The 15057-nt window shown below is 51.1% G+C and overlaps 1 protein-coding gene across 2 annotated transcripts in view; it reads right to left on the bottom strand.

Annotated features, from left to right (window-relative positions):
- The window catches only part of OPHN1 (oligophrenin 1), a 69201-nt gene that overhangs the window by 49946 nt on the left and 4198 nt on the right, over nucleotides 1-15057 (bottom strand). The gene's annotated exons all lie outside the window — the stretch shown is intronic.

The raw sequence follows: 15057 nt of genomic DNA, 5'->3' as shown, positions 1-15057 counted from the left end.
GGCTCTCATTCAGTTGTCGCTCAGGGGAATCTTTGTCCCCCTGCAAACCCTCGTCATCTTCCCTGGACGCTGCTGATGGCTCCCACCCAGCCCCTCCTGGCTCCTCGACTACGTTTATTACCGGGTGAACTTCAATCGCTCCATTTGAACACCCACCCCGACCCAGCGCCGGGTCCCTGAGCAGCCCTTCAGAAAGCCAGCAGCACCCAAGGTGGCTCATCGCATCCCACCCTCCCGCACCCCCGGCCAGCATCTGCCCGTCCCCTCCACGTGCGCTGGCCGGGGGGAAGGCGACGAGCCACCGGCCAGCTCCGTCTGCATGCGTCCCCATGAGCCAGGAGCACGGCTGCACACACAAGTCCCACTCAGCACCTGGCAGGGACGGAGGGTTTGCATGCACCATTTTTCCGTCGCATGTGTCAGCACGGCGTTTAGCCCCAGTGTCGGAGAAATGGTCCTTGGCGAGCTGCTTGCCTTTTGGTTTTCATAGAAACAGGGGGTAAGGCAATAGCAGAGAAGGGTTTGAAAAAGCCAAACGCAATATATTTTAACCAGAAAAAAAGAAATGGTATAGCTGATTTAAGTTACATTTTCCTTTCAAAACGTTGTCTGGCCTGAAAGTTTATTTGCCAATTGTATAGCTGAAGGAAAACCAGGTGGACGTGCTATAAACCACATCTCACATTAGCTTAACAGTGGGGAGAAAAAAAAAAAAAAAAAAAAAAAAAAAAGAGAGCCCCTTAATTTGTTCAGTACTGTTTGGTTTTGCTTGGGACAAGGAATTTTTTTTCATTTTGGGGAGCCATCCTCATCCTCAACTTCAGCAAAGTTGGGTGTAGGAAGCCCTGGCTGCAAGCAGTGACCACGTGCCTTCACCCCGATGTGCCAGCCCGCTGCCCAGAGCTAATGGCAGCTGAAGGCAGACAGCCATCCCCGCTGTCCCACGCCGAGGTGACAGCCGCCGGGGACATCCCTGTGGTGGCTGGAGCCGCTGCCTGGCACCATGCACAGACCCCACCATAGAAAAACAACTGTGGAAGATGTAGGGTTAGGAAAGGAGAGGACAAGCTGGAGGGAGAGCCAGTGCTGTGAACGCCTGGCGTGGCTCCTGAGGAGCTTTTAATGGAAACCAGACTCCTACAGACCAACGTGACTCATCCTCATACACGTACAGAGCCTTGGCTGAACACCGGCTTCTGACAAATCCTATATATACATGCAGGATGGACAGCATCGGGTACCGCTATGGTATTACGGATCTTACTATAATGATGGGGTGTTTATTGGGAAATTAACAGAGGGATGACTCTGGCAGCTGACCCTGCCGCAGCAGTGCCTGCTGGCACCAGCCCCCAAGGGAACAGAAGATGCTCACCCCCTGGGGGCTGTGTCCCTGCGGGGTCCGGCAGCCAGGACAGCACCAGGGCCCGATGCAGAGCATCGCCATGTGCTGCTCAGAGACACTTGGCGAGAAGTCGCCCCTTCCCTCGGTGGCACGCGAGGGGTGGCATGGTGACACCAGGGGATGGGGCAGGGCAGGGGGGGCCGGGGAGAAAGGGATGAGCCACCGCCACAGGAAAATGGCTCAGCAGAAGGAAAGGGCCACTGTGGTCAGCAGCTGGAGCTGCGTGGAAAAATGGGGCTACATCTCCATGCTGGGAGAGATAAGCCCATATTCTCCCTCGTTTTAACAGACACTCAGAAATCTTTTCCCTCCTGATACCAACACACGGCTACCAAACGCTCCTCACTTTGCACACCCGAAGCCTGGCAGGAGGGAGAGGGTGTGGGCGGGAGACAGGGTCTGCCCTGCTCATACAGCACCAGGAATGCGTGCGGAGAGCCGGACCGTTGCTGAAGGAATAACGCTGTGCTTCCAAGCCAGGGATATCACTGCAAACAGCACGCAAAGTCTCACCACCGCCCGGCAGCCCCAAAGGACCCTGCCTGCTCTTGGTACAGCTCAGCCCGTTTCCGTGGAAACACACCAAAATGAATTCGATCAGGAATCCTCTAGGACTCTTCCTTACAGCGTTCAGTAAGTGATGCCAACTTTCACAATTTGCAGTCACAATAATTTACTCTTCTAGTAAAAATAAAGTCCCATCTCTGCACAGAACAACCCCAGCCAAGCTGCGCCTGGCAGGAGGGAGGGAAGGAGTGCCAGCTACAGCCGCACTAGTCTTAGGAGGTACACAGGGAGCTTTCTGGTTGTATTTATGCACACATAAACACACCCCAGAGACTGCAGCCATTGAAGGATGTGCCCCACAGCCTGCTGAGCAAAGACCTAGCGGGGATTCTCATTTCAACCTTTCACAGCAACCATAGGTAACCAAAGACCACAAAGAAAAAAATTTTGCTATCTTTGCAAAAGCCCTGGGCCTCTGAAAAAGCATGGATTACAACCAGGAGCCCTAAACCAGGTTGTGGTTCTGCTTTTTCCCCCAATGCTTAGAATTTAAAATAGAAGGAAACCATCGCCGCAGGACAGACCCCGTGAGGGGATGCAGCCCCATGCACCACTCATGCTGCCACGGGGACAAGCGGAGGTGGCTGGAGATGTCTGCGACACTTGAGATGCCACAGATGCACATCTTTAATTAGCTTTGTTCTCCTCAGAGGAGGGTCGCACTTCTCTAATTTTCTGTCTGTGTGACTGCAATGGTCCTCTGTTGCCGAGAGGAAACCACATCCCTGCGTACATGGAAATAGAAGTGTCAGTGACAACCCACTGGTGACAGCTACAGGGACCACCAGGATCTCTGTGCACCAGAAAGGAAGGGCCGTGCTTGGACTGCCTCATTTAACACCACAGGGACACAATGTGATGTCAGGTGTAACAGAGATGCAGAGAGACAGCAGCATGATTTTAGAAATAAACACTTTAAAAGACACTGAAAAACCTCCTACTGTGTAGAAGAGCAGTTGCAGAGCATACACTTCACATCTGCCAGGACCAGACTGCCAGTACCCTCACACAGGTTATTCATACCTAAATATCCCCTTGCTGACCCAATTATATTACATTTGTTAGCTGTGCAGCAGTTGGTAAAGCCAGCACCATCTCTAGTTCTCCCTAGGAAACAGCCCAGCGAGAATCGCCACTCCTCCAGGAGCTCAGGGGCCAAACAGACAGCAGGTTCAGCAGGTTTTTGGCTAATCCTCAGTCACACGCTGCTCCTTGTGCATCACACTGCAAACTAAGGAGAAAAAAATAAAATAAAATAAAAAAACCCCACACCTCATCACTACAGCAATCATCAGCCAGTGACATTTCTAGAGCAAATGCAGTCCTTAATTTAACCTGACTCCATCCGAGGGTAGATACAGTGAGGCACGAACAGCTGAACCGAGATGGGGCTACAGCATCCCTATTCTGTCCCCGGAAAGGGGACAGGATGCCTCTGCCCACATTGGAAGGCAAGAAGCAACTTCAACTGATCTCCCTGCCTATGCCAATGCACAGGCAGTTAGGGGAAGAGCAGCCAGCAGAGACTACCATGGGGGAACAAGCCACTCCTAAGCTTCTGCATCCACCCGACCAACAGACCGCAGCCTGGAGGTGCCCTGCACAGAGCAGCTTACCAACAGCTTCAGCAATCCATAAGGAAAACCCAAAACGATTTTGAGCTATGGGAATGCAAATAAACAGATCAAATGTGAAGGAGGAGCTCCATTTTTGTATTTTGCTTTCTTCTTCTCCAGCTTGAAAACAGAAATATCAAAACCAGCCAGACACTTTTTTTCTTTCAAATAAGCAAACAAAAGACAATAAAAGTTCATTCTGTACTTAAATAAGAGCATTTTAAGCCAAGGACAAATTTTAGGGTTAGGATCTGAACTCTGGAAATCCATTTTTTCAGGGAAATGTTGCAAGACCCTGACGCACAGCAGCTGAGGATGCACATAAACTTCTTCCCAATGCTCGGTCACTATGGAAAACTTTCTACTTCCTCATGGAGAGCTGTGCAACGGGACACGCAGAACATGAGAAAAAACATTTTTCCTCCGGCATGCAAAAGAGAGTGCTGTGATCCCTGAAGGGAGAAGAATGTGCCCATTGTTACCAACTCCCACTGAAGAATTTCCCAGGGAGTTGCATCATGAAGGAGACTGAGTTCATCCACGCTGCCACCCTGGAGATGAGGCTCTGGACGTGGTACCCAACCCACTGCTTCCAGGGGATTCTCTGTACTTGCAGCAAAGCTTTACAAGCCAACACACAAAGTGTTTGGCGGAGGGGCCGGATTCTGCTCCAAGCTGTTGTATTTATGCAGCATGTACTAACTGCATGAAGTCCCCAAACATTGTCCCACCAAAATACCTCAACTCTGAAATCAATGAAGCTACCCGGACTGAGCCCAGATGTGCCATTAGGAACGTGAGTAATGAGTCCTGACTCACAGAACACTCCTAAATACTCTACAGCTGCTCAAACACAAAAACATGTTGATTTTTTCAGATGAGGGAAAAAAATAACCTTCCGGTCAGCCTTCTAGGTAGTTCCAAATCTACACAAGCATCTTGTGGGGAAAACAGCACTCCTGTTACTCCATAAAGGAGAGATGCTTATCATTAGGTAATGAAAAAATGGCCCAGTACAGCATAGACAGTGTTCTGCGTTAACCCATGGCAAGTTGTTCGCGAGAGCCCCTGAAGGCTTTCTGGATGCTGTGGGGATTTAAAAACACTGACACATTTTACAAAGGCCATTTTTCACACACTGACATGGGTTTTCCACTTGCCAGAAGTAAATGGCTAGCATGAACTTCTAAAAATAACTTGCTATATTTAGCTGTGCTTTACAAATCTCTTGCAAAGGAACCTACTGAATGTCTAATACTTCTGTTACATATTTATCTTTTCTAATCAGTCCTTTATTGACCGAGTCTTTTATGAACAGCCATTTCACTATCGCAGTCAATCTACCACAGGCTCCAGGGAGAAGAGCAGGGCTGTGGTTCAAGTACAAATATATTTTTCAGTAACTCTCCCTACCTAGTGGTCTTTTGCTTTGCAAGCTGGTTATCTGCCCTCTGTACCATTACTTAAATTTACATGTCACCCTTGCACTTCCCCCCCTGCTCCATTTCCTCTCCTACACCTAATTTTTTATTCTCATAAATTCTCCTCCTTGCCCAGGCAACCTTGCGGTAAGTGCACAAACTTGCTCAACAGGCTTATTTTCTTTATTTACCATTTAATTAAAAAAAAACAAAAACAAAAAAACACCCAACACAGCAATTATTCACATTTATCACATATTCCTTATGCTTGCCTTCTTTCCCTTATTGACTGACAGAAACTGGCTATACCATACCTACCACACTTCAGAAAAGCTGGCAAGCCTTATTATGCTGGATCAAAGATCAAGGCAGTTAAATGCGCAGAGAGGCTCTTCTGACTGCCACGAGCAGGAGACCGTGGGTCTCCTCACCTACAGCTTAGAAGTTAGGCAACGTATCAGCTCAAAAAAACCAACCAAAACAAAGAGCAAGCAAGCGAGTTTGGAAGGACAACAAAGTTTTGGGGTATATCAGTCTGTTTTGGAGAAAACTGGGAGTGACTGATGCAGGTTACAGCTTCTGGGGAGAATGATGCACTCTTCCCCTTCCTCTCATTAAGCGAACGCTGATTATCCAGTGTAACTTTTCTTCCCTAGACCTTCATAGTGATAGATACCGTTGATCAGGAAGACAAGCACACAGCAAAGCCACGTTTTAAAGCAAAGATGAGGAGCACGCCATGCTCCCAGTGACCCTCACTGGCTTGTACTGGTTTCCTGGAGAACTGCACTTGAGGCCATATTTTTAATGTTTTTATAAAGCACAGTGTACAGATTCATTTTTTATGATTTTTTTCTTCTGAAATACCAGGACAGCCATGATCTTAAGTTCCCGGGAAGCACAGGACCCTTCAGCACAGCCTCCTGCCCGGCCTAGCCAGGCAGGGACAGCACACACATGGATACCCACGCTCTCCCTCCCCACAAACAGCAGCATGACAAAACTATTGCTGGCACCAGCACTCCACTTAATGCTCCTCGTGATGAGCGAGAGGTAAAACTACACTTTGAACGCCTGAACAATTGTCAAAGGACAATTTTTCACCTCCGGCATTTTTCTGGCCTTTCAAACCGATCTCGCAGCCCTGCAAAGCTGGAGGAGTTCCTTCAGCGAAACTGGAAAAAGACAGGAGGCAGACAGCCCAGAACACGTGGATAACCGAAATGGAAGTTAAAAAAAGATTAGCAGCCTTAGAAATCAGCAAAAGTGTTGAAATTCGTCTTAAGAAGTACTACAACTATGATTTGTCTCAATCATGTATGCCATGACATCCATCCAGTATATCAGAGGGGAAATGACCAAGTTTTCTCCATTAATTTGAACCCCAGGTTTACAGACAAGTTGCCTTCAAGAAGAGCTCCCACTGCCCCACAAGACCAAAGGGGCTGGCAAACACCCCTCTGCCGGCAGCGCGGCTGCAGTCAGCCTGTCTCATACATTATTTCACCCCGAACTCTCACAACAGGAATTCCTTCGTTGGCAATTCAGCTCCCGACAAAACCTGACCATGTAGGAAATTACTATTTTTTGTATTCCGATTGAGTTAAGGTGATGCAGAGGAAAACACGTTTCACAAAGACCGCTTGACCACAGCACCCAAGGGTGCCAGGAAGCGACGCCTGCAAGCACCGTGCTCAGCACAGCTCCAGGACAGGGGTGACACAGACCACGGTCAGGCTCTGCACCTCGCTGATACAAATGAGTGCCACGCAGCATGTTTCCAATGTAAGACTCAGTTTAGTCACTCAGACGAGCTCCCACAGGAATAACTATTTTTTGAGTAAATGCTCAAAGGGTCACAGATGCAGAGAAGACTGACCGAGGAGGAAACGCCGCTGCAGCCCTTTGGTCCACCATGGACCAAAACCCAACCACAGTGGTTGGCTGCCACTACATCTGCCTGAATTTCAGACCACGTAGTGTCTATCTAAACCCAACCCTCACTACAACAGCGAATTGCTTAGCACTGCCCTGGAGCGTGCTAAACTCGAGCGAACGAAGGTGAGCCTGCCGAGAGCCGTAGCGTGAGGGGAACGCTGCCCGGCTCCGCAGGCACCAGCGTCGCAGACGAAGGCAGTGTTGGCGTTCCTGTGCTGGGGCGGTCAGCAGCTCCCAAACCTGTTACGGGAGGGCTCAGCGGGCAGCGGCACATGGGTGCTTTCCTTCCGAACTTCAAAGGCAGAGGCTGCCGACCGCGACCGCCTGCCCCCTGCAGCAGAGCGCATCGAGCACGCCGACAGGCGCGGGGACGGCAGGGCCAGGCGAGCCGTGGGCACGGCAGCTGGGCATCACTGTGGGGACCGGGGCCGTGATTCAAGTAGGCTGCCAGGTGGAAGTAGGGTGAGGTTAGCAGGCGGCTCTGTCTGCTGCACCTATTTATGTACCATTTTATATCACAATCTCATGGAGGCCAGTCGCCTTTTCTAACATCCTTCTGCAATCCTGGGGACAGGGCTTATGGGTGTTGAATAAAGGACAGACTCCGTGAAAAATAAAAAAACCAAAAAGCTGAGCCGTGGAAAGCCATTGAATTTTCTCCTCCCTCGGGAGGAGTGAGCTGTTGAGGAGAGGCTGAGCAGCCTACCTCCCGGGGGGCATCCAGAGAACCTCACGCAAAGCGGCTGGTCGGCAAGGACGGGCCAGGGCTGCAGAAATCCTTGCGGCGCTTCAGGCCACCCGGAGCTCCCCGGCTCCAAGAGCAGCCGAGCAAGCTTTTGGCACAGCTGCTTTGGCGTAAGCGGCAGGAGAGGGTGTGCTCCAAGAGCCGCGGCTCCCTGCTGTACAAGCAGTACGAACACAGGGAAAACAAACACGAAAACAACAGACTCTTATCCGGGGCAGAGCATTAGCAATCCCCACAGAGATATCTTATGATCTGCAGAGCCATCAGATGCATCTCATTTCAGCTTTCCAGCAGCCACCCTTCCCAGGCAGGGGCAAGGCAAGTAAAAACCAAGCACTTTTGCAGGCGGCTTCGGTGAGCGAGCGGAGCCAGTGGCTCGCTCCCCCGGCACGCGATGATTTCAGAGTTTCCTTCGATAAGGGCGCAGAGAGGGCCAGGCAGGAGGCCAGATGAGTCACACGTGGCACGAGGGGAAGACTCTCGAGCAGCTTACGAGCGATTTGAAGTGGTTCAGTGCAGGGAGGAACATGCATCCCTCCTGCTCCAGGGCCGGGGGCTGCTGCCAGCACGGACACGGCCGGTCCTGCGCCAGCCAGCACCACCTGGGAGCCTGCTGGGCACCCTCAACCCAACCAGCACTGGGACAGCCAGAACCCACCCGCTCTGCGGAGCGCCATTAGGTGGGCTTTGCCGAGAGCTACCCCACCTCTGGGCACCTCTGCAAGCCCTACATCCCATGAGGACTGGGGGGTCTGGCTCTGTGCCTCTGCCACAGAGGGTCCCCCGATGCCCTGCAGGTCCCTAGTTCATCATTTGATGGCACAGGAACAGGTCATGTCCCTTGTTCTCCATCTTCAGAGCTACAGGGTTTAGGAAGATTAATAAAGTTACTCTTGTTTTAAAAATATCTAGCCTCAGCACTTCATAATCAGTCTGGGCTGGAGGAACAGGATAAAAAAAAGGAGAGAGAACAGACTGCAGAAAGCTACCTGAATTCCAGGCTTTACTTGTATTTATAAACTTTATCTCACGCTATTCAGCTGCTCTTATCATCATTTGAACAACTCGTGACTGCACAATCACCTGCATGGAGAATTTGGTGACAAAAAAAAGGACACCAGCCACAAAGGCAGTGTTTGAATGTGCCCCAGAAAGGAAAAGCCAGCACGACGTGGGGATCGCTGCTCCTGAAAGAGAAGCTCAGCCAACAGCAGCGAGGAGTCTGCAAGGCAAAACAAAAGCCAACGCAGAAAAGTCCACCATCACCAAAACAAAAATGAGAAATTTCCAAAAGTTTTTTTCTTCATACGTATCAGAAGCTCAAACAGAAGGTTTACATGTTTGAAAGATTTGTTTAAAGCTTAGTAAGAAAAATAACTGCCACCTGCTGAATTTCTCCAGCAGTTTCAAAGGAGCTTTCATTTTGGCGTGTTCAACATCTGTAAAATAGCATTGCTTGTTTGCAGGAGAGAAGTTTGTCTTTTTTTTCCATAAACCTCACAGTTCTTCAAACTGCACAGAAACCCTGTACTTCTGATAGCCAGTGCTGAAGGGCAATGCTCCCGGCAGCAAAGATACTACTTCGGCAGTGCAGTTACCGCTTCGGCAACACCGCAGCCCAGCATCCACGGCACGCTCTCGCCCCTCTCCCCCCTCTGCACTTCAGCTCCTCCTCGCAGACCGAATCCACAGCTGGGCAGCCAGAGATCGGTGCTAGAGCCACGTTCCCTAGGCAGGTACAATGCGGCACAGGGCCGAGGAGCAGCATGGCCAGGACCGTGCTGCGGGGAGGTTTCTGGCTGCAAGCCGCGGCACAAATGAGTGAGGCCGCCATTGCCGCTCCATGAAGCCAGGCTGGCACACAGCAGGACAGAAGCCACCCGTGAAAAGCTTGTGGGCAAACGCAGGATGCCACATCTGTAGTTACCAGTGTGCTACCAACAGAATTAATAAATAAAATATTTCAAAAATTTCTCAAGAAAAAAGCCAGAAAAGCTGAGTCTTCACACGGTGACTCAAGAGGAAACTCTGGTCAGCAGCAGTGCTGCTGCAAGCCCGTGGGCTGTCAGACACATTACAAAACATGGATAACACCCACATCCTCCCAGGGAAGGAGCCAGGAAAGGCAACAGAAGATGGATGAAAAGCTCTCTGCATGTCTCATCCATGGCAGAAGAAACAATATACTTAAACGCATGAAAATGACTTAACCTCTTGCCCTAGCCCTTTGTGCCAACGTAGGCAGGCGAGTTCTGGGGAAGCGTATTGGGGCGCTGATCGGGCTGGAAAAAGCCACCACAAAATACTGCGTGTTGGTTTTGTTTTAAGCTGGACCAGGGTTGGTCCACAGCCCGTTCACCAGCCCCTGCGCTGGCAGGGAGAGGGCTGGCGCACGGTGCTGCTGCAGCAAAGGCTGGCAAGGGGCGGGAATGGACCCCGGCCATTATTCCTCCCCTGGGCTTCCTATCAGCAAACCAAGCCCTGGGCACCCCTCGTGCGGGTGACGAGGACATGGACGGAGCGGCTGTAATCAGCAGAAGCCAGCAGTTCCTGGGGAGAAGGTTGGGGTCTCCCACCGAGCCAGCTGGGAGGGGAGCGAGGCTGCCTGGGGACTCCCTGTGCCCACGGAGCCACCAGTGTGCAGCCACGCAGCCCTCCTGCCGAGCCCGGCGCGTCAGCCACAGGGCAAAGCAAACACGACGGCGCCAACGTGCAGGACAAGCAAGTTGCTCCAGCCTGGAGCAAAATCGAACAAACACACATCAACGAGCCCCGAAACAAGGGGTAAGATAGGCCTCGCAACCGGAGTAGGCAGATACTGTGCACGCTCCTCATTTTTCCTGCCTGCATCTGAAGATATGGCTTTGGTGGTTGGGGGGAGGGTTGGCTTTTTGGAAGGGTTTTTTGTTCTTTTTTTTTTCTATTGTTTTTTAGTTTCTGGTTAAAGCATGTCTGGTTTAGATTTGCACCAACTTGAGGCCCTAGATTCTGTGCACAGTGCCTACAGCCCAGGAAAACGAGCTGCTTGATGGTCTGCAGGCTGCAAAGAGACTCCCCTCTTCCTACTTGTCCTTAGGATGCCTGCAGAGTGCGGATGCTCAACAGGGAGAGCGGCACCAGCAGCACGTGAGCTGAAGTCCGCTGCATTGACGTACAGACACAGAAACTTCTTTTGCAAGTTGAGCATTGCTTCGGAGCTGCGGCAGGGGATGGGGAATTTGAACTCCCACTCAAAGGCAGAGACACAGGTCCATAGAGGAAAAAAAGGTGATGTGATTTTTTTTCAGTGGAAGGAGTCACGTTTGGTGGATATCGTTACACACATCCTACTAGGTCAATGATGCCAGAATACTTCCAGAATCGCTTCTGTAAATGATATTGTGTGTTACCAGTACTGCAGAATATTGTGGTCTCTCCCACATACAGATATACACACACACAGATACACACACACACATCTACCCAAGGCCTCCCAAGGTCTCTGTGTGAACTGCTTCCAGGTGTTCCTACTATCAGCTTTGCCATAAGATGGTGCAAACCACAGTCTGCAGCGCTGTAGCACAGTGATACTCAGGAGCACGTAGGTCTCCAAATCCTTAAGAAGACATTTTCATTCTATTACTGCATGGTTCTCTTTTGCAGGGGATCCTGGTTCCTGGCCAAATTAGCATGTCCTCAATGTATTTAACTTACTGAGTGTAATTGATTTAGGTCTAGGAGGTGTCTAGGCCTATACAACATCACCCTAACGCAATTGATTGTTTTTAAGCTGGGTATAGGTCTGATGTCTCTTCAGACAAGCAGACCTGAGAAGTTAGGAGAAAATTTTAAAAGTTATCAGTAGTAACTACCTGTGCTTCTGAGAATCCTCCTGTACGAATTAGGATAACTGTAGGAAAGCAGTGGCTGCAGCAACCAAGCAAGCAAGGAAGGAATTTGCTGCATGCTTCAGTGAGTGCCTGATCAGGCTGGAGCCCTTACTGGATGAAAGTTGGAGAAGACCAGCAAGGAGCAGACAAATACAAGGAGAATACATTACTGCTCGAGGAGAGTGATGTATTTTCCAGCAAGTCATTTTTCCCCTGCTAAAGTCCAGAAACGGCTTAACACTAGCTGCTGTGGTGTAATGTACTCCAGGAGAAAGGGGGAAGGTGTCACTGCAGCAGTGACCCATCGCCTTCTGAAGAGTCAGCCCAAGGCAGCTCCTGCCAGTGCCACCAGCACAGGTGAAAAACCAGGTCCACAGTGAAACAAAAGACTTCAGTGACACTTCACTGGGAAAGCCTCAGGGGACAACCAACAGATCTGTGTCTGTGTCTCCTCCCTGCAGTGCTTTCCCCAACATCCTTCATTTGGAAGGTGACTGACGAGGCAGCAGGGCTGATACCTGGCTGAACTCATCCCTGCTCCAGACAGGCGTGTTCAGTCGCTTGGTCCAAATGCAGCTCCAGACTGAGGTTCCCCCTAAGCTGGTGTAATGATGAACACTGTCTCCAAATGCAGGGACTTGCAAGAGATTGGCCAAGCTAATGAGGCCACCGAGACATCGCTCAGCTCATTATACCCAGCCTGGGCCAATTCTTTGTCCTGAGAGCTGTGCCTACTGGTACAGGGTCTGATCCTGCATCCATTCAAGTCAAGGCTCAGGTACTGACTGTTCCTGGGGCACAGCATCAGGAAAGCACAAGGATACAACTGGAGGAGAAAGAAGAGGACAGACCAATTTTTAAGAAGTCAGATCCGTTCAGCAGCAGCTGTGTTACCGACCCAGGCACATGAGCAGCCTCTTCATGCTTGCCTAGCCAGTGGCATCAGAGAAACGGCTACCACAAGTCTTGTTTGGACTCCAGATTCCTCTGGTTATACTGGACAGTTTAACGAGCGGCTTTCCATGAGACAGAAGGCCTCTGTGCATCCACACGGACGATTTCTATGCACATCTTCATTAATGTGCCATATGCTGGCTCACAACTAAGCTGTCTTTGTGGGACAGGATATTTTTAATGCCAGGAGCGCAGAGCTAATGTTTGCCTGGAGAGCTGCACCCTTTCCTGCACCAGCAGAAGGGCACGTGTGGGACAGACTCGTTCCTCTTCCCCCTTTTCCAGAGGAGCTTTAGGTTTGTTCAGACATACGCAAAAACCAGTATCTGGCTGTAACATACTGTAATAACAGATTCAAGCCTTTGTCTCTATAGACTTTACATGAACCAGCATATGGGGTTTCTGCAGGAACCAGGCAGACAGGCCACTCCAGGGCTGCTTTAATCTCACTGAAATACTGCATTCTGTCGACGCTCTGCTTTCTACGCTCCAAATCACTAAACCCTCAAGCACCACCTCCAACTACAGCACGGAAACTTGTCAAGAACAGGTCTGCCACGCTGAGGACCGCAGAGTCCCCCGAGCCGACAAGCGAGTCCCCACACATAGCGCTGCGGTGTCGGACCTGCAGGGAAGAGGATGACGGCAGGACCTTCCCTGGGTCCCCCATTCAACCCCATTCTCGGGAAAAGCCCACCCAGTCCCTTTTGTTACAGAGTGCCGCGTGCTTTGCCGGCATAGACGCCTCTACACATTCCTTTATAATGTTACCCTTCCAGGATAAAACGCTTGCACTGCCTGGGGAGGCTGGTTAATTGACATGTGAAGTCAGAGGCAATCTGCAAAGCTTTATGCAGTACAGAAATCAAGTTCAAAACCATGTATGCAACATTTGCATGAGAACTCAAAGCTCTTCCAGCTTCAAAGGACAGTTTACACCATCGCAGCACTCGTATATTAATAAAAAGAGCCTGAACCTGACATTTCTCAAACTCCATTTGATATATAATTGCGAGAGAAGATCAAAGACCAGGGGGAAATAGATGGTTTTGCATTACCACACACACAGCTGAGTGCAGCGAGCAGGAGAGATTCCAAAAAAACAACTTATTGAGCCACAGAAAGAAAATGCTGCAAGGAAGCCATTCTTACAACAGCTATGATGCTACACAGTCACCTACTTCTGACGCCCTTGCTTGTGGCCTCCAGCATGCAGCCCGCAGCGAGCCTTGTCTGTGACGCCAGTGCTGGCCACCACGGCACGGGGCTACGAGCGTGGGGACACAAACAAGCTGCTGCTGGGGCTGGCTCCCCGGTGCCCACGCCGGGCCCCGGCCAGCTCGACGGACGGACGCCAGCCTGGCACGCTCCCAGCAAGGCAGACCTTGCAGTTTCCATGGGGGCCAGCGAGGAGTACCAAGCGTAGCTTTCAGGGGCGAGCGAAGCAGCCCTGGAGCAGCCCTGGCTTACGGAGTGCCGAGGAACCGCGACGCAGGCGAAGAGGCCGGCCGGCCACCCCAGACCCGGGGAGGAAGGCTAACCTCCCAGCCCCTCTCCCTCCCCGGCAAGAGCCAGGGCACGGGCGGGCTTCAGCACTGCCAGCGCAACGTATGGGACCAGCATCGTCACTTGGCACTGCCAGCGACTCTGCATAGTCCTGGCACGAAAAAGAAGGGATGCAGCCAACTTTGCAACAAAAATAACTCACATTTCTGTCTCAAAGTAACTTATTTGCTATCACCGACTTTCACGCCCAAGATTATTACAAATGAACAATATTTTTCTCTGCTTTAGTCAGTTTAATTTCTCATTTGGCGCAACCTTGTACTTAGTCATCTTACGGTGTCCCACACATAGTCAACCGTTGGGGGTTTGTCAGTCAGCAAGAGAAAAAAAACCACACTTAAAGGCAGCAACTGTGTGACTGTAATTGCACAAGGACCCACATCAGGACATGGGGAGCTGCACGGCACTCGGGAGGGCTTTACCCACGGTACTTTATTTATTTCAGTTGGTAACATGTCAGAGTCAGGAGGGCTGGGGTGGAACCAGTTTCTCTTAATCCCTTGAGAGGCAAGGGGAGTTTAAAGCACTGGAGTGCACCCCTCATTTCGGTAACAGCTCCCCTCTTCAGACAAAGCCCCAGAGCACTACCTGCTCTGCAGAAAGAGAAACCGAGGCACGCAGCAGACCAAGGGGAGCTGAGGTTCCCCCTTGCTGCCTCCCTCCTCCGCAGAGCAGGACAGCGCGACTACCACCCGGAGCACACGCCTTCCCATTCGTTCGTGTGGGCTCCGGCAGCCGGGGAGCGGCTTTCTGCAGCCCCCAGACAAGCCTCCTCTGATGCACATGCTTTGGAGCAGCACAAGTCATGGCTGCTGCTGGAAGCCCTCCTTCAGCCCGCTCCCCACCCCGAGCTAACCCGTGCAGGAGCTGCTCCTGGCTCTGCCCCACCGCAAACCCAATAGAGGCAGGGCTTTCCAGGGATGGTTTCCAGTGCTGGCCCCTGAACAACTGTGCCGGGCAGAGCACTCCCTCCTGC

The sequence above is a fragment of the Harpia harpyja genome, chromosome 18 (genome assembly GCF_026419915.1).
Source record: "Harpia harpyja isolate bHarHar1 chromosome 18, bHarHar1 primary haplotype, whole genome shotgun sequence".
Classification (NCBI taxonomy): domain Eukaryota; kingdom Metazoa; phylum Chordata; class Aves; order Accipitriformes; family Accipitridae; genus Harpia; species Harpia harpyja.
This window is presented reverse-complemented; position numbering and strand designations above follow the sequence as displayed.